General features: G+C 43.5%; 1 protein-coding gene across 1 annotated transcript in view; it reads left to right on the plus strand.

Moving 5' to 3' along the window:
* arhgef18b (rho/rac guanine nucleotide exchange factor (GEF) 18b) overlaps window positions 1-18,523 on the plus strand; it is a 229,805-nt gene that overhangs the window by 111,599 nt on the left and 99,683 nt on the right. The gene's annotated exons all lie outside the window — the stretch shown is intronic.

Consider the following 18,523-nt stretch of genomic DNA (forward strand, 5'->3'; position numbering starts at 1 on the left):
CCCCCTGCCATCTCAAAGCCCGTCTGCCTCCTGCCCCACCCCGAAGCCCTATTTCACTCTCAAGCCCATCGCTTAAAGGGCCAGTCCACCTAAAATGTTAGGGGAATTTAAGGGGATACATACTGCAACACTCCACCTCAAACACGAGTAAACACAGGCACACTCGCTCCTGCCACACCGCCCCCATCCAACCCCGCAACCGTCAAGTGTCCTTGGCCCATATTTGTTCTTTCAGCGTCTTCAGGTGATTGGGTGATTTACCACAATGCTGTTCATTGGAGTGTACTGTGTACAGATTAGTTTCTCTGTTTATCATGATACTGTGGTATAATGTTGTCAATCGGTTAATAATCCAGAGATTTAGACTAATGTTTAAAAATTCATTTAGAGAATGAGGGGCTGCTGGCTAGGCAGCATTCATTGCTTATCCATTTTAAAGGTGATGGTGAGCTTCTCTGGGGATATGGGTTCAAATTCTGCCACTCTGGCAATCAATGAATAAAATCTAGAAATCAGAGCTAGTTTCAGAAGAAGTGATTTTAAAGACTATTGTTGTAAAACCCCACCTGGTTCACTGATGTCCTTCCCAAAAGGACATGTGCCACTCTTAATGTACTGGCCTACACAGCAATGTGGTTAACTCTTAACTGAAATGGCTTGTAAGTTGTGGAAGCTGTATATTGCTGCAAGTCATTTTCTTTTGAAGTGCTTCACAGCCAGTTGATGCCTCTGAAGTGTATTCACTGTTGTAACGACAGCACAGCAGCTAATTTATGCAAAGCAAGCTGACAAACAGCAAGGTCATAGTGAAAGCAGAAGTTGGTGGAGAAACTCAGCACATCTGACAGCGTCTGTGAGGAGAAAACAACTGTTAACTTTAAATCCAGTGACCCTTCTTCAGAACCCTTCACTCAGCATCTGCAGTTCTTTGTTTTGTTTCGGCAAGGTGATAATGACTAGATAATCTGTTCTAATGGTGTTGGTTGAAGGTTAAATGTCAGCTCGGATACGAAAATGAGCTATTGAGTGCCATGGGATTTTTATGTTGAGCGAATAATCTTAGCTGAAAGCTAGCATTTGAGTGTGCAACATCCTTCAGTTACTGCATTGGGAGAGTCAGCCCAGAATTTCATGCTGACATCTTGTGTGAATTGAACCCACAACCTTTTGGTGCAGGTAGGAATGCTACCTACTGGTCCAGAGCTGATGTTTCTATTGTGTTCCTGTGCCAAAAAACAATAATATTAGTACACGCCAGCCAAATGCATTGCAAGAATTTTCCGTTTTGGATAGGATGATATCTGCTGCACTTTGCCTTTTTGCTTTTTCCAAATTTATCGATTTTGTTTTCTTTTTACAGTAATACCATACTATGATCTGAAGGCATTGCTGATGTTTACCGTACACTTACTATGGATCATGTTTCACTGTGTTACCTGAAATGCTCTGGATGTTCCATGCTAAAGACACTACATGAATGCAATTTGTTTAATGTACACTCGTTACTCCTACATCAGGAGTGCTCACAGCTCACCTATCAATACTCTTCGTCTATGTAGGTTGAAGTTGGGAGATTGGAATTAGACTTGGCCGTGATACTTCCACCGTTAAATAGCAACAGGCATTCCTGACTGTAGTTTGGACATGCTGAATAGTAGTTACGTGAAACATTGTAGAGTAGTCTTTCCCAGCTATGTGCTATTGTGTACCTCTGAGGTTTATAGGAGGCAATGAGTTTTCTGTTGAAGTGCAATGAGTAGAAGGATCTTGGCACAGTATAAAAGCAGCTGAAGGGGTGAGGGGGTCATTGTTTGAAGTGACAGGAAGGTTTCCAGATCTTCTTCCCCTATGTTTTAGATCCATCCACCTACAAAGATGAAGCTCATGCAGGAAATCTGTTCTGTTGAGGATACGGTATGGTTTGAATGATGGCTGAAGAGACCAATGTGCGAGAGACTAATCTGGCCCACACTAAAAACAGTGATGAGATTGGAGAGCTGCCATAGACTGAGAGGCACCTACTTCTCCATTCTGCTAAAACTATAAATGTAGGATGAGCTGTGTAAACCATTTGGCCCCTCAAGTCCACTCTGTCATTCGTTTAGATCGTGGCTTATCTGATAACCTTCAACTTCACTTTCCTGCCTTTTCCCTCTCGCCCTCAATTCCCTTGCTGACTTTTTTATCTGTTTATCTAAGCCTTGAATATATGTAATGACCCAGCCTTGACAGCCCTCTGAGGTAATAAATTCCACAGAAAATGTTTTCTGTCCTAAATGGGTGGCACTAAACTCCACAAGGAGAAACGCCTCTACCCTGTCAAGTCCCCTATGAATCTTGTAGCTACTTGATTGAGTTGCAGTAATGCAGACATGGGGCAAAGAAAATTCCACAATAGTTCGAACACCCACGGGGAGCTAAAGGTGCCTTTCCTCCCAAGGCCAACGGTCCTCAGTATACATGATCACAAATTTCTTGTATGCTATACCTTAAATATTATTTTCTAAATGAGTTGACTAGTTACTCTGCTGTTGGTGATGGTTGAGGGAGAATAGTTGGCCAAGACGTTGGGAGGATGTTTTACTCCCCTTCAAATAGTACTGCAGGATTATTTGTGTCCATTCAAACCAAAAGAACAAAGAACAGTAAAGCATAGGAACAGGCCCTTTGGCCCACTAAGTCTGCACTGACACCTGACACTTTTCTAAACTCAAAAGGCTTAAACATAGCGATTTGTGTCTGCTTCTACCACCTTCTCTGTCAGCGCATTCCAGGCACTTACGACCCCTGTGTTTTAAACAAAAACAAAAGCCTGTCTCTCGTTATCTCCTCTAAACTTGCCCCCTTTTACCTTAAACCTATGACCCTAGTGAGGACAAGTTCTAGTAGGTTTTTCCTTGTTGATTCTCTCTTCTGTTGCCACAGGCCCATTTTGCCAGATGTGTCCTCCAGAATTCATTCATTAGTAGTGCTAGTGAACCTCGGTGATGAGCATTGAAGTTCCTCACCCAGAGTATGTTCTGTGATCTTGTGATCCACAGTGTTGCCAAGGGCTATTCAACATGGAGCAAGGATTGTTGAAGGAGGGACAGTAACATAAAGCAGGTTTTTGGTTTAATCCCACATCTTTGCGTTGCCTCAGTGCCAATGTTTCCACTAAGCTGCGTGCAGAAGGTGCTGCCGAGGCTATTCATGAGTTATAGCCTTGAAGATGCCATGTCCCTTTGGCTGGGCAGCAAAAACAGTTAAAGCTACAGTGCACTGAAGTGAATAGGCTTTGCACACAAAAATTATAGAAGGGACATTGCACTGCAGTTCTGCTGAGATTGTGCTTGCTTTGTAAGATGGGGCCTGAACTTTCAGCCTTTTGACTCTGAGGTGAGAATCTTGTGATCTGGACCTCAATTCCAGCTGTGCTTTTACATTTGTATGCTCATGAAGAGGAATGCCTGTGCTTCAGTAAAAGGGAAGGCTGTGTGTTTTGGAAGCCTGCAATATATAAAAAAAAAATCTGGAAAGACTATGGTTTAATATTTGTGATGGGATCAGATATATTCTCAGCACAGAAGCTAAACACTGCTCTGTCCTTTCTACCACTTCGAGATTTCCAGCACCTGTAGTTTTTTTTTAAGCTAAAGGCCAGCACGTTAAGTTTGAAAAAGTAGAACAAGAAAGATATGTGGGGGATAAAATGCACAAACTATGCAGATAGTCAGAGATAGTAGGAACTGCAGATGCTGGAGAATCTGAGACAACAAGGCGTAGAGCTGGACGAACACAGCAGGCCAAGCAGCATCAGAGGAGCAGGAAGGCTGACGTTTCGGGCCTAGCCCCTTCTTCAGAAATGATGGGATTATGCAGATAGTGAATTGACCACAGAATACTTACTTAAAAAGTGGTGAGATGGCTGTAACATAATGCAGATATGGGAAAGCTGAATATATGTACAAAATGGTGGAAACTTCCAGCAGGTGTGGCGAGGATGGAGGATGGAGGGGGGTGCGTGGGTGCGAGGGAAGCAACAGTGTCAGTGTTAACATTTCGGCTTGTCTACCTCCTGTCAGGTGATGCAATAAGATAGGTAATGGACAATGTAGAAAGGAGGAAAGAAAGCAAATAGGGAATGGAGGAGAGGGTACAAGAAGTGTTTACAACTGAACAATGGAGGAAATAAAGGTTGAGGTACCACAGATAAACGAAGGCAGAAATTGCTTTTCAGTGGTAAGAGGTGCGGATATGTTCTGTGCTGTTGGTTGAGACTGCTGGTGCTTGGCTCTGGAGGTTGAGAGTTGGTTATGCAGCAGGCATTGATGTTAAGATAAGAGACAATAAGAAGTGACAGACAGATGGTGTAATATTGGGAATATCGGGATGAATGGAGTGCCCGCACAATATCCGGTACAAACGGCAGTGCTTTGTTTAGTACGATTGCTGAGGGCACACACTGAGCTTTTGGGGTGTGGGGAGGTCATATGAGGTAGAGGTTGCAAATGTTGTTCAGCATTCCACTCCCGGACATCCCAGATGTCCTCGTTTTTCAAGGACCGCAACTTCCCCTCCAGTGGTCGAAAACGCCCTCGACCGCGTCTCTCGCGTTTCCCTCAACTCATCCCTCACACCCCCTCGCCGCAATAACAACCAAAACAGAGTCCCCCTCGTCTCACATACCACTGCACCAACCTCCGGATCCAACACATCATCCTCCGGCACTTCTGCCACCTGCAATCCGACCCCACTACCAAAGATATTTTTTCCCTCCCCACCCTTATCTGCCTTCCGGAGGGACCATTCTCTCTGTGACTCCCTTGTCTGCTCCACACTCCCCACCAGCCCCACCACCCCCGGCACTTTTCCCTGCAACCGCAGGAAGTGCTATACCTGCCCCTGCACCTATCCCCTCACCCACATCCCAGGCCCCAAGAAAACCTTCCACATCAAACAGATATTCACCTGCACATCTGCTAATGTGGTATACTGTATCCGCTGTTCCTGGTGTGGCCTCCTCTACATCAGGGAAACCAAGCGGAGGCTTTGTGGAACACCTACGCTCGGTTCGCGACAAACGACTGCATCTCTCAGTTGTGAACCACTTCAACGCCCCCTCCCACTCCTTGGATGACATGTCCATCCTGGGCCTCCTGGAGTGCCACAATGATGCCACCCGAGGGTTGCAGGAACAGCACCTCATATTTCGCTTGGGAACCCTGCTGCCCAATAGTACTTCACAAGCTTCAAAATCTCCCTTTCCCCGACCGCATCCCAAAACCAGCCCAGCTTGTCCCTGCCTCCCTAACCTGTTCGTCCTTTCTCCCACCTATCCGCTCCTCCCACCTCAACCCCCATCCCCACCTCCTACCTACCAGCCTCATCCCTGCCTCCTTGACCTGTCTGTCTTGCCTGGACTGATCAACCTCCACACTAACTCCCCAACTACGCTCACCTTTACTGGCTCCATCCCCGCTTCTCCACCTGTCTTCCATCCGCCTCCCCCTCTCTCTCTCTGTTTATTTCTGAAAAAGGGTCCAGACCCGAAACGTCAGCTTTCCTCCTCCTCTGATGCTGCTTGGCCTGCTGTGTTCATCCAGCTCTACACCTTGTTGTCTTTGTTCAGCTGAAGTTTTGATTAACTGACTTGTGTAACATGCCAGCAGCCTGCAGTGGAAAACAGTTTGACTGCTTGATGGAAGGAATGGCCAGTTTGGAAATTTTAAGAAAAAAAAAATTGGTCCTATCAGACAATTTGTCTCTGTAGCTCCTGCCCATTGCATACTCGTGGTGTGCATGTTCAGACAAGGGAGTCTTTACCCAAGAGCCTAGATTTTGAGGCGCAGTTTCTTATGAGGTAGAAATATGTGCAGGGTCTGCAAATGAGCGAGTGAAGGATGAAAGCCTTCACTGGAACACTTGCTTAAAAATACTTACTGTTGCCAGAAGCCAGGTTTTCTTCACCTGCCTCCTGGGTGCTGGGCCTAAATATTTATAATCCATGTCAATGATTTGGATGAAGAAACTAAATAGAACATAGAACAGTACAGCACAGTACAGGCCCTTCGGCCGACGACGTTGTGCCGAACTTTTACCCTAATCCTAAGGTCTATCTAACCTCCACCCCTACCTTATACTATCATCCATATGCCTATCTAATAGCTGCTTAAATGTCCCTAATGAGGCCAACGCCACTACCCTCTCCAGCAATGCATTCCACACCCCGACCACACTCTGAGTAAAGAACCTACCTCTGACGTCTCCCCTATATCTACCTCCACTTACTTTAAAATTATGCCCCCTCGTAATAGCTACCTCCACCCTAGGAAAAATTCTCTGGCTGTCTACTCTATCTATACCTCTATCAAGTCACCTCTCATCCTTTTTTCTAAAGAGAAAAGCCCCAGTGCTCTCAACCTTTCCTCGTAAAACCTTCCCTCCATTCCAGGCAACATCCTGGTAAATCTCCTCTGAACCTTCTCCAACGCTTCCACATCTTTCCTGTAATGAGGTGACCAAAACTGGACACAATACTCCAGATGTGGCCGAACCTGGCTTTTGTATAGCTGGAGCATAACTTCACGGCTCTTGAACTCAATCCCTCTATTAATGAAAGCTAGCACACCATATGCCTTCTTAACAACTCTATCCACCTGGGTGGCAGCTTTCAGGGAACTGTGGACATGAACCCCAAGACGCCTCTGCTCCTTCACACTGCCAAGAGTCTTTCCGTTAACCCTGTATTCTACTTTCAAGTTTGTCCTTCCAAAATGAATCACCTCGCACTTTTTAGGGTTAAACTCTGTCACTTCTCAGCCCAGCTCTGCATCCTATCAATGCCCGTTTGTAACCTAGAACAGCCCTCCGCACTGTCCACAATGTGACCCACCTTCGTATCTTCCACGAGCTTACTAATCCACCCTTCCACCCCTTCATCCAAATCATTCACAAAAATCACAAATAGAAGAGGATCCAGAACAGATCCTTGTGGTACACCACTCATAACTGAGCACTATGTTGAATATTTTCTGTTCGCTACCACCGTTTGTCTTCTAAGGGTCAGCCAATTCTGAATCCAATCTGCCACATTTCCCCCTATCCCATGCCTCCTTACCTTCTGCATGAGCCTACCATGGGGAACCTTATCAAACGCCTTACTTAAATCCATGTATACCCCATCCACTGCTCTACTTTCATCCACGTGTTTGGTCACCTCTTCAAAGAACTCAATAAGGCATGTGAGGCATGATCTATCCCTCACAAATCAATGCTGACTATGACGAGTCAAACTGTGCCTTTCCAAGTGATCATAAATCCTATCTCAGAGCTCTTTCCAATAATTTGCCCACCACTGACGTAAGACTAACTGGCCTGTAATTTCCAGGGTTATCCCTATTCCCTTTTTTGAACAAGGGAATGAAGTTTGCCTCTCTCCAATCTTCCGGCACTATACCCGTGGACAGTGAGGATGAAAAGATCATCGCCTAAGGCCCTGAGATCTCTTCCCTCTCTTCCCATAGAATCCTTGGGTAAATCCCATCAGGCCCAGGGGACTTATCTATCTTCAAGTTCCTCAAAATTCCTAGTACCTCTTCCTTACTAACATCGATGTCCTCTAGCCTACTAGCCTACCAGCCTGTTTCACACTGTCCTCCCTCCAACTAGAATCCTTCCTGTGAATACTGAAGAAAAGTATTCATTAAGGACCTCTCCTGTCTCTTTAGGCTCTGTGCACAAATTCCCTATACAATCCTTGATCGGCTCTACCCTTTCTCTGGTCATTCTCTTATTCCTCACGTACGTGTAAAAAGCCTTGCAGATTTCCTTGATTCTATCTGCCAAGGTTTTCTCATGTTCCCTTATAGCTCTCCTCAGCCCTTTCTTCAGCTCGTTCCTGGATAACTTGTATCCCTCTAGAGCCTTTTCCGTTCCTTGTTTCATAAACCTTGCATAAGCATGCTTCTTCCTCTTAACCAGTCGTTCGACCTCTCTTGAGAACCAAGGCTCCCTCACTCAACAGCATCTTCCCTGCCTGCTAGGGACAAACATATCGAGCACACGCAGAATGCATTCCTTAAACAATCTCCACATTTCAATAATGCTCTTCCCTGACAGCATCTGTTCCCATTTTATGTTACCCAGTTCTTGCCTAACTGAATTGTAATTACCCTTCCCCCAATTATAAACCTTACCCTGATGTATGTACCTGTCCTTTTCCATGACTATTGTAAAAGTAACACCGTTATGATCGCTACTGCCAAAATGCTCTCCTACCAACAAGTCTAACACTTGACCCAGTTCATTGCCAAGCACCAAATCCAAAGTGGTCTCTCCTCGTGTTGGTCTATCTACATATTGTGTCAGAAATCCTTCCTGAACGCGCTGGACAAAATCCGCTCCATCTAAACTATTACAACCAAAATGTTTCCAATCAACAAGTTGAAGTCACCCATGACTACAACCTGTGATTTCTGCACATTTCCAGTATCTGCCTCCCAATCCGCTCCTCCACTTCTCTGCAACTATTAAGGGGGGTCTATTTTTAAAAAAAAAAACAACCAACAAAGTGACTGCTCCTTTCTTGTTCTGGACCTCAACCCAAACTGACTCTGTAAACATATCATTCTCGAACTGCCTTTCAGTAGCTGCTATGCTAGCCCTGACTAGCAATGCCACTCCCCCACCTCTTTTTCCACCCTCCCTATTTCTTTTAAAGCATCTAAATCCCGGAACTTCCAACAACCATTCCTGTCCCTGACTTACCCAAGTTTCTGTAATGGCCACAATATCGTTGTTCCAAGTACTGACCCATGCTCTAAGTTCATCCGCCTTATTTGTGATACTTCTAGCACACCTCAAACCATCTCTGTGTCCGCAATTATACTCCATCGACCGCATTTCTTTATTAACAACCTCACTCCCTGTTGTCTGTTGGAAGGCTGAATACCTCATCCACTGTACCATAGCTAAATTTGACAATGGTACCAAGATAGGTAGGAAAGCTTAGTTTTCAAGAGGAAATAAAAAACGTAAAATGAATATAATAAAACCAAGAACCATAAAAGCTGGAGATTGGAAACCCACAAAAACAAGTTCATAGATCATTGAATCCCTACAGTGTAGAAGCAGGCCCTTTGGCCCAATAAGTCTCCACTGACCCTCGGAGCATCCCACCCAGACCCATCCTCCTATAACCCACCTAATCTACATGTCCCTGAGCACTATGGGCAATTTAGCATGGCCAATCCACCTAGCCTGCGCACCTTTGAACTGTGGGAGGAAACCAGAGTACCTGGAGGAAACCCATGCAGACATGGAGAGAATGTTCAAACTCCACACACAGTTGCCTGAGGGAGGAATCGAACCTGGATCCCTGGAGCTGTGAGGCAGCAGTGCTAACTGCTGAGCCACCGTGCTGCCCATAAGTTGCTTGAGAAACCTCAGCAGGTCTGGCTGCATTCGTGGAGAGAGAAAGAGTTAATGTTTTGAGTCCAGTGACTTCTGAAGCTCTGAAGAAGAGTCACTGGACTTGAAATATTAACTCTGTTTCTGTCCCCACAGATGCAGCTGAGTTTCTCTAGTCATTTCTGTTTGTGTTCTCAAAGGAATATAGTTAGAGGACAAATATTTAGTGCATTTTTAGAAAAAGGTGAAAAAACTAATTGCAGAGCACAAATCACAATTTTATTGTGCAGGTATAGTAAATGATTTGGAAGGCAAATGGAATGTTAGCGTTTATTGAAAGGGGAATGGAAAATAAAAGGTTAAGATGTTTTACTGGAACTAACAGGACTTTCGTGAGAACACACCTGGAATTCTTTGGTGCAGTTTTGGTCTCTGTGTTTGAGAAAGGATTTGGTTGTGTTAGAAACAGTTGAGATAAGGATCACTATTTATTTTTGGGATGAAGGACTTAACTTGAGCAGAAAGGTTGGACTGGTTGGGCCTCTTCACATTGGATTTTGGAATCATAAGAGGTGATTGTACTGAAACATTAATGGACTGGATACCGGGACGATGCTTCCTTTGGCTGGGAGACGGGGGGATTTCAAATGAGGGAATCATTTTGAGAATGAGAAGTTTCACCTTTAAGACAGGGCCAAGGAGGGTTTGTTCCTGTTTGAGTCATTTAGTTTGTGGAAATCACTTCCCCAGAATGCAGAGGAGACTGTGTCCTTGAATTTACTCAAAACTAAGTTAGTAGGCAAGGGAGTTGAGAGCTTGGTGGGGAGGTCCCTGTGCAGATAGTTGAGACCACCACCAGATCAGCCATGATCATATTGAAAGCCTGAATGGCATTCTCCTGCTTTGGAGTCCTCTGTTCCTACGTCAAACTAGATTATTGTAGAGGCCTTTTGGCAATAGAAGAGAGTTTCTCTCTGATATGGGAGACAACTCTGGAATGTAAATAGCAGGTGACTCGGGTGATATTTATTGTGATCATGTTTGATGCCTTTATATTATTCCGGACACACTAATGTTTTGGTTATAATGTTAGATGGAGTCTGATTAAAATCACTTGTTTTCCTGCACCCCTTTAAGTAAATGACATGTGACTTAATTTTGGCTCTTGGCAGGATAAACTCCAGCAATGCAAATATGACTCCATTGCATCTAAATTTTGTTGACGTCTCCAGTCATATCAAGACAGCTAACTCCTTCAGTAACTGCCCTGGTTGAAGCTGGCTGTTTACTTTATAATCTTTTCTATTCAGGCCTTCACCACTGGCAAAAACAATGTCTCCAAAATAAATCTCCTCACAGAAAAGTGAAGAAAATAAGCCCTTTTTAGCAGTGCTGTTCTTGAAGTTGTTTATGGTTCACAGTAATCACACCGCGTCAATATATTGTGAGACTGCTGAGCGAAGGCTCAATCACATTGGTTCAAAATTGCTATTAAATTGCTTGACAAACTAGGCTGGTTAAGTTGGTTGAAGTCTCTGGAATTCATTGAGGCTGGCGATGGAGTCTCAGATTCTGGCATTGAGAGTCACTTTCCACGGAAAGTAAATCAAAAGTAACTTGTTCTTCTACTGAATGGGCATTGTTCTTAAAAGATGTTTAATATTTTGAGTGGCTCACTTTCACTTGCACCAACTTTTAATTTTCCAGCAGTCTGTCCCTCTGTGGGCCTGTTTCCTCGACAGTAGGTTTTCAAATTAGTGTCCCCGTGGACTTCCTCTATGCCATTAGCTTTCCATGTTTTCTCCTGTATGCTAGCATTTGCTTCTGTTTAAGAATGAAAATATTTTTTCTGATACCAGCATTACTTGTATATATGTGTTTTATTCATGCATTACTTGGCAAGGCCAACATTTATTGCCCATCCCTAATGATCCTTGTCAAGGTGCTGGTACACCTTTAGCCACTTAAGCCTAGTGATGCAGCTGCACCTATAGAGGTTAGGAAGGAAATTCTAGGATTTGACCCAGCGATGGTGAAACAATGTCAGTACGTTTCCAGGTTAGGGCGGTCTGTGATTCAGAAGGAAATTTGCAAGCAGTGGTGCTCCATGCAACTGCTGCTCCTCTTCTAGTTGGTAGAGGTCAGGGCTTTGGAAGGTGCTTTTGAAGGAAGCTTGGCAAGTTGCTACAGTGCATCTTGTTGACAGTACCCACTACTGTCACTGGTAATTGAATGATTCGAATGCTTGAGGTGGTGGATGGTATGACAATGAAGTGGGCTGCTTTGACCCAAAGTGGTGGTAAGTATCTTAACTATTGGGTTTGCATTCACCCAGGCAAGTTGAGTGTATTCCATCACATTAGTCACTTGTGCCTTGTAAATGATGGAGAGACTTTGGAAGGTGAATGACTTGCTGCAGATTGCCTAACTGCTAATCTGTTCTTTTGCCACTATGTAAATGGCTGGTCCAGTTCTGTTTCTGATCATTGGTAATTTACAGCAAATTGTTATGAAGGATTCAGTGATGATAAAGCCATGGAATGTCGAAGGGTTTAGATTCTCTCTTGTTGGAGATGGTCATTTTGTGACCCTTGTGTGGTGCAAATATTACCTGTCTTTTGTCAGCCCAAGCTTGAATGCTGTCTAGGACTTGCTGTATTTGGATTCAGACTGCTTTAGTCTCTGAGGAGTTACAAATGATGGTGCAGGTTCACTGTCGTCTATAAATAATAACTTCTGATCTTAGAATGAAAGGAAGAGCATTGATGAAGCAGCTGAAGATGGTTGGACCTAGGAACTACTGCAGTGATCTCCTGCAAAAATGACTTGAGGCTGACCTGATTGACTTCCAAAAACCACAGCAGTTCTTCCTTTTACAAACTTCAGTTAGTGAATCAGTTTCCTGCTGATTTCTGTTGACTTCAATTTTGCTAGGGCTTCTTAGTATCACATTGTCAAATGCAGTCTTGATGTCAAGAGCAGTTACCCTAACTTTTGTTTTTATTCATCCATTCATGGTATGTGGATGTTGTTGGCTGGGCCAGCACTTATTACCATTCCTAGTTGCTCTTGACAAGCTGGTGAGTTGCCTTATTGAACTGCTGCAGTTCATTTGGTTTTCAGCAGACTCACAATGCAGTTGGGAACTTGCAGGAGGTGGTGTTTCCATGCATTTGCTACCTTAGTCGTTTTAGAAAGTAGTGCCATGGGTTTGGGAAATGTTGTTAAAGGAGATATGGTGAATTTTTGCAGTGCATTTTGGATAGTACACACTGCTGCTATTGGATGGTGGTGAATATAGTGCTAAATAAGAGAGCTGCTTCGTTCTGGATGGTGTCTAGCTTCTTGAATGTTGTTGAAGCTGAACTCATTCAGGCAGGTGGCAAGTATTCCATCACAGTCCTGACTGTCTTGCAGACGGTGGACATGCTTTGGGGAGTCGGGAAGTTAGTTTCTAACTGCACAATTCCCAGCCTCTGACCTGCCCTTGTAGCCATTCAGTTTTTTTGGCTAGTCCATTTCAGCTTGAAGTTAATGGTGACCCTTATGATAATAGTAGGGAATTCAGTGGTATTATTGAACATCCGGGGTTATGGTTGCATTTTGTCTTGTTTGAGATGGTCAGTGCCTGGTACTTGTGTGGTATGATTGTTACTGATCATTTATCAGCTCAAATCTGGATGTCGTCCAGGTCCTGCTGATTTCTATATGGGCAATTTCAGCATCTGAGGAGTTGCAAATGGTATTGAACTGTTTTGTTCCTGTAGTATAAAAGCTGTAATGAGGTCAGGAACCAATCAGAACATGAACTGAAAACTGATGTGCAGGTTATTGCTAAGTAAGTGCGACTTGATAGCTCAGTCCACAACCCTTCCTTTGCTGAATTGAGTTGAGAGTAGGCTGATGGGACTGAGGAGAAACTGATTGTATCCCCTTAACATACTGACACAATGTCTGAGAGTATCTCTGGAAATGTCTAACTATACTCCTGGAGTCCTTGTGATTGTTTTAGTATATTTGGGCAGAGAAATCCCTGGAGAAGTCAGTATGCAAAGGTTGAGTGCAGAGAGCACATTCTGAGTTGCATAATTCTAGGATAATGTATTGGAGGAGATAGGCGTGTTGCTCTGTAACACTGACAGGACGAGTTTGACTGGATGAATTAAGAATTGCAGCTTAAAGTTGCTAGGACAGAATATTGCAGTTCATCAGTTTCAATGTGATTTACTCTAGCCCCAGTATGTTGATTTTAAGGCCAACACTGATCGAATAATAGATTAAAGATTCCTCCTTGTCCCCTGTGCATTGTGCAAACTCTTAACGCAAACTACACTATCCAGAAGACCCAAATTTATTTCATCATTGCATCCTTGAAAGGCCTGGAAGTTATGGATTGAGACCTTAGTAACAAGGGACAGATTTTGGCCTTGAGTGCCCTTGCTACAGCTTTTAAATCCCTCACAGCCTCTTCACACTGTTCACTCTGCTTGTTTTGGCGTAGTTTAGTCATAGTGTTTTAAAGCATGTCAGTGGTTACCTCAGGGTAGAATGCAGAGTGTGTTTTATGAAGGAAAATATGAAATGTTATTGGGGTCATCTTAGTATTCCTTATAACCATAAAGAGGCTTGCTTAGGAATAAATATTATGCCTGTTGAGGTTTAGTCTGGCCTCAGCTGGCAGGAGGTTAGTTGTACATATCGTTCTTTCAACTGAAGCTATTAAAGTGCTGTTACTCTTGTCAGATCTTGCTTGACATTTGTATACCTCTTGTTTATCTTCCATCCTTGAAAGACTATCCCAGCATGAGTCATGGGCTTTGGGAAGGAGGTAAGTTGTTTCATTTTGTAGATGTAACGATTCCTTTGAAGGTAAAATATTGCTGTTTTTCTACTTTGTGTGCCTGTGTTCCCTGTTAGGCTGTGAAGATGCTGAATCTTGTTCAGATTCAATCCAGTACCGGGGCACATGCCAACAATCTGATTCTTCCAGTACTTGCAGAATTATGATTAAACAGCCAATAATTTGGGTTTTTTATGCTACTCTGGCATTGAATCTAGTTGTGCATCAGCCAGAGCCCCAACTTCAGCTTCATCTGAGCTAAGAACACCCCCACCGATTCAGGACTACCTCTTTTCATCTGTGTAACATCACCTGACTCTTCTCCTGCCTCAGTGTGTAATTTGGTGCAACCTTCGTTTCTCATTCATGCCTCTCAACACTAGATTTGCCTATTCAAAAACACATCTGGCTTGTCTTCCACATTCTACCCTTTGTAAATCTGAGTCATCCTAAGCTCAACCATCTCTGTGGCCTAACATGCATCAAGTCCTGTTCATCTGTCAATCCTGTTCTTGCAGACTGGCCTTGATCAGCAGCTAAACGTGTTCATCTTTCAAAATTCTCCTCTTTGTTTTCAACTCCTTCTATGGCTCATCCCTCCATATCCCTAGAATCATCTCTGGCTGTACAGCCCTCAGATGTTTATGCCCCTCCCATGTTCCCTGGTTGATTTTTGCTGCTTGGCCTTTGGTTGCCATGCCTTCTGTCAAGGCCCTAAGCTCTAGAATTTCTTCCCAAAATGTTTCTACCCTGTATCTCTGTTCTGTTTTAAGACTTCTTTCTCCTTTTGGTTATAGAATCAGAATAGTTGCAGCATAGAAGGAGACTATTTGGTTTGTCATTTCTTTGTCGGCCCTCTGAAGGAACAGTTCATCTGGTGCCATTACCCTTTCCCTTACCCCACAGCCCCTGCACGTTTTTTTTTCCTTTTCAGATAATGATCTAATTCCCTTTTGGAAGTCTCAATTGAACCTGCCTCCAGCGCACTGTTGGGCAATACATTCCAGATCCTAACCACAATTACTGATGTTTTGCTGCCTGGTTCTTGATCCTCCTACTTACAGGAGCATTTTCTCCCTGCCCACTCTGTCCAGATCACTCATGATTTTGAATACCCCTATCAAACCTCCTCTCAACCCCTCTTCTCCAAGCAAAATAGTTCTAGCGTCTCCAGTTATTCTATGTAACTGAAGTTTCTCATCCCTAGAACCATCTCATGAATCTTTCCTGAATTTCCTAAAATTTTAATATCTTTCCTGAAGTGTGATTGCTGGATTGGCTGTATCATTCTAGTTGAGGTTGAACCAGTGTTTAAGATCTAATTAACATAACTTCATTGCTTTTGCACCCTGTCCTTCATGATAAACATGATGTGGAGGTGCTGGTGTTGGACTGGATGGATGAGGTCAGAAGTCACACGACACCAGGTTATAGTCCAACAGGTTTATTTAAAATCACAAGCTTTCGAAGCGCTGCCCCTTCGTCAGGAGACGAGTAACTTCTGACCTTATTGGTAAAGGCTGGGATGTTACACATTTGTTGTAACTGCTCTCTTAACCTGTCCTTCCACCTTTAGCATGTGTATCCAGGTGCCTGTCCTCTATAATTGTGTCCTGTATCGTGTCTGCATTTTTCTTCACAACAAGAATCAGTTCACACTTCTCTGCATTAAATTGCATCTACCTCTGTTTGCCCAATGCACCCGTCTGTCTTTGCGTATTGAAGCTGTACTCTATCTTTCTCATGGTTCACAGTGCTTCCAAGTTTTGTTTCATCTATGTAAATTTTAAAATTGTGTCCTGTACACCAAGGTATGGGTTATAAATACATATCTGAGCCAAGGATCCTAACACCAATCTAATTATGAAGCATCCTCCAACCTGAAAAACTACTGTCCTCCATTACTTTCTGGCCTGTGACTCAGCCAGTTTCCTATCCATGTTGCCTTTGTTTATTTTTATACCACAAACTCCTAACTTTGCTCACAGATCTGTTATGCAGCGCTTGATCAAATCCTTTTTTAGAAGTCCAGGTAGAGATCAATATTGTCCCCCTCAATCGTATTTGTTACCTCTTCAAACAATGCAAGTAATTACATATCTAACATCTCCTTATGTGGTTTGGTGATGAATTTTGTTTGCTAATGCTCTTGTGGATAATCTTGGGATATTTTTGGTCAATTAAAGGAGCTGCATTAATATAAATTGTCATTTCTTTGTATTTTTTCACGCCATACCATTCTGTATTGTATTTGTAGTATTTTTGTTACAGAATGGAGTCCAAATATGAACAGTACTTTTTGTTTATTTTTAATTTTATCACAGTTTTTGTAGGCTTGTTAGCTCTTGGTTTTCTTCACCTTCTCATAATGAAAACCTCGAGCATCATTAACGTTTTTTCATGTCCTACTCAACTTGAGCTTCTCCCTGCTCCCTGCTCCCTGCCCCTCCACTTTACTGTTCTTTACACTTAATTTGCCCAGCTCTACCACATCACTAACACAAGGCAATTAGATGGTACTGTAACAAAAACAAAGACTGGGTGACTGCTTTGTAGAATACCTACTGTGAAAAAGACCCTGAGCTCCCTGTTGCCTGCCACTTCAACACACCAGAGATAGTAGGAACTGCAGATGCTGGAGAATCCGAGACAACAAGGTGTAGAGCTGGATGAACACAGCAGGCCAAGCAGCATCATATCCTGCTCCTATGATGCTGCTTGGCCTGCTGTGTTCATCCAGCTCTACACCTTGTTACTTCAACACACCACCCTGTTCCTTGGCCAACATCTCTGTCGCAGTCTTGCTGCAGTGCTCCAGCGAAGCTCAGCACAAGCTGGAACAACAACACTTCATTTTCTGCTTGGGGACCCTGCAGCCTTCTGGACTGTATCAAGTTCAACAACTTTAGGGTTTGAGCTCTCCCATGTCCATACCCCAACCCTCTCACAATAGACCTTGTTATCACATAGTCTGTTATTAAACACAACCCATTGTTAGCCACTAACAGTTGCCATTAGTAGCTATTTATCCTCCTACTCTTTGTTATTCAGTCCTTTGTCTGCCCAACGGATCTTCTCTCTAGAGCTAGTAGGAACTGCAGATGGTGGAGAATCCGAGATAACCAGGTGTAGAGCTGGATGAACACAGCAGGCCAAGCAGCAGAGGAGCAGGAAGGCTGACGTTTCGGGCCTAGACCCTTCTTCAGAATTTTTCTACCATCAGTTCTCAGGAAGGGTCACTCGACCTGAAACACTGACTCTGATTTCTCTCCACAGATGCTGCCAGACCTGCTGAGCTTTTCCAGCAATTTCTGATTTCCAGCACCTACGGTTCTTTTGTTTAGATAGTACTCTAGACCAGTATTGTACTGAAGGGCTGATGACATTTATCTACAAGGCACCGTCTTGTAGGATCACATTCTGCGCAGGGGGTCTTAAGTAAGTAGCAAACAATAGAAAGCTATGTTAATTATAGGCAATCAGTAGGCATCTGGTTAGTTGGTGCTTAATCTGAGTACGATTGTTTTGGAAATAGCAACTGACTAATATTAAATGGCAATTACTGTTGCAAGTCCCCTGGTATTACTTTGGTACATGATGCTTTGTACCTTCCTGGGCAGAAATATGCTGCCTCAAAAAGCAACTTGCAAAATTTGTTTTGAATGCTTCTGTCCCCTAAGGTAAGCTAAGGAGCCATTGTCTACAAAGGATTATTGCCATCTCTCTCCATTACAGAGCGACAATTGTTTTTGTGCACCTTGAGAATAACCATTGCACAAGCAGAGCTAGGGCTAGCAGGCAGGGCTTCCGTGAATTACCACACCTAGTTATGGGGATTGAACTGGCTTTCCTGTGCACCACACTCGTCATCTTTTCTCAACAGAACTAGACAGCAGTCATCTTCAATCCAGAGACAGGAAGGTTTGGGTCATTGTTTTTTTGTAGAGTAAGCACCGTTTTGTTTTAGGTAGCTGACATGTTAACAGGCTGTCTAATTTCTACAGAGAGTACCTGTGAACATTTATTTATCTGCAGGAAGCTCCTGAGTTTGAGGTGGGCCAGGGCTTGTCTTTGAGAACAGCTTCTTCCCCTTTATTATCAGACTGCTGAACAAACCTCTCTCTGTCTAAGCATCTGTGTGTCCTTGTTTGCTATGATCTGCCTGTACTTGCTCACAAAACAGGTACTTGGGTATATGTGACAACCATAAATCAACAGAATGTATAAGTATCTGCAGACTTCTGTAAGTTCTTGGGTATTTGCGCGATGTCTGCATGATGGTGTCTTTATTTG

Source organism: Rhincodon typus, chromosome 29 (assembly GCF_021869965.1).
Source record: "Rhincodon typus isolate 14 chromosome 29, sRhiTyp1.1, whole genome shotgun sequence".
Classification (NCBI taxonomy): Eukaryota; Metazoa; Chordata; class Chondrichthyes; order Orectolobiformes; family Rhincodontidae; genus Rhincodon; species Rhincodon typus.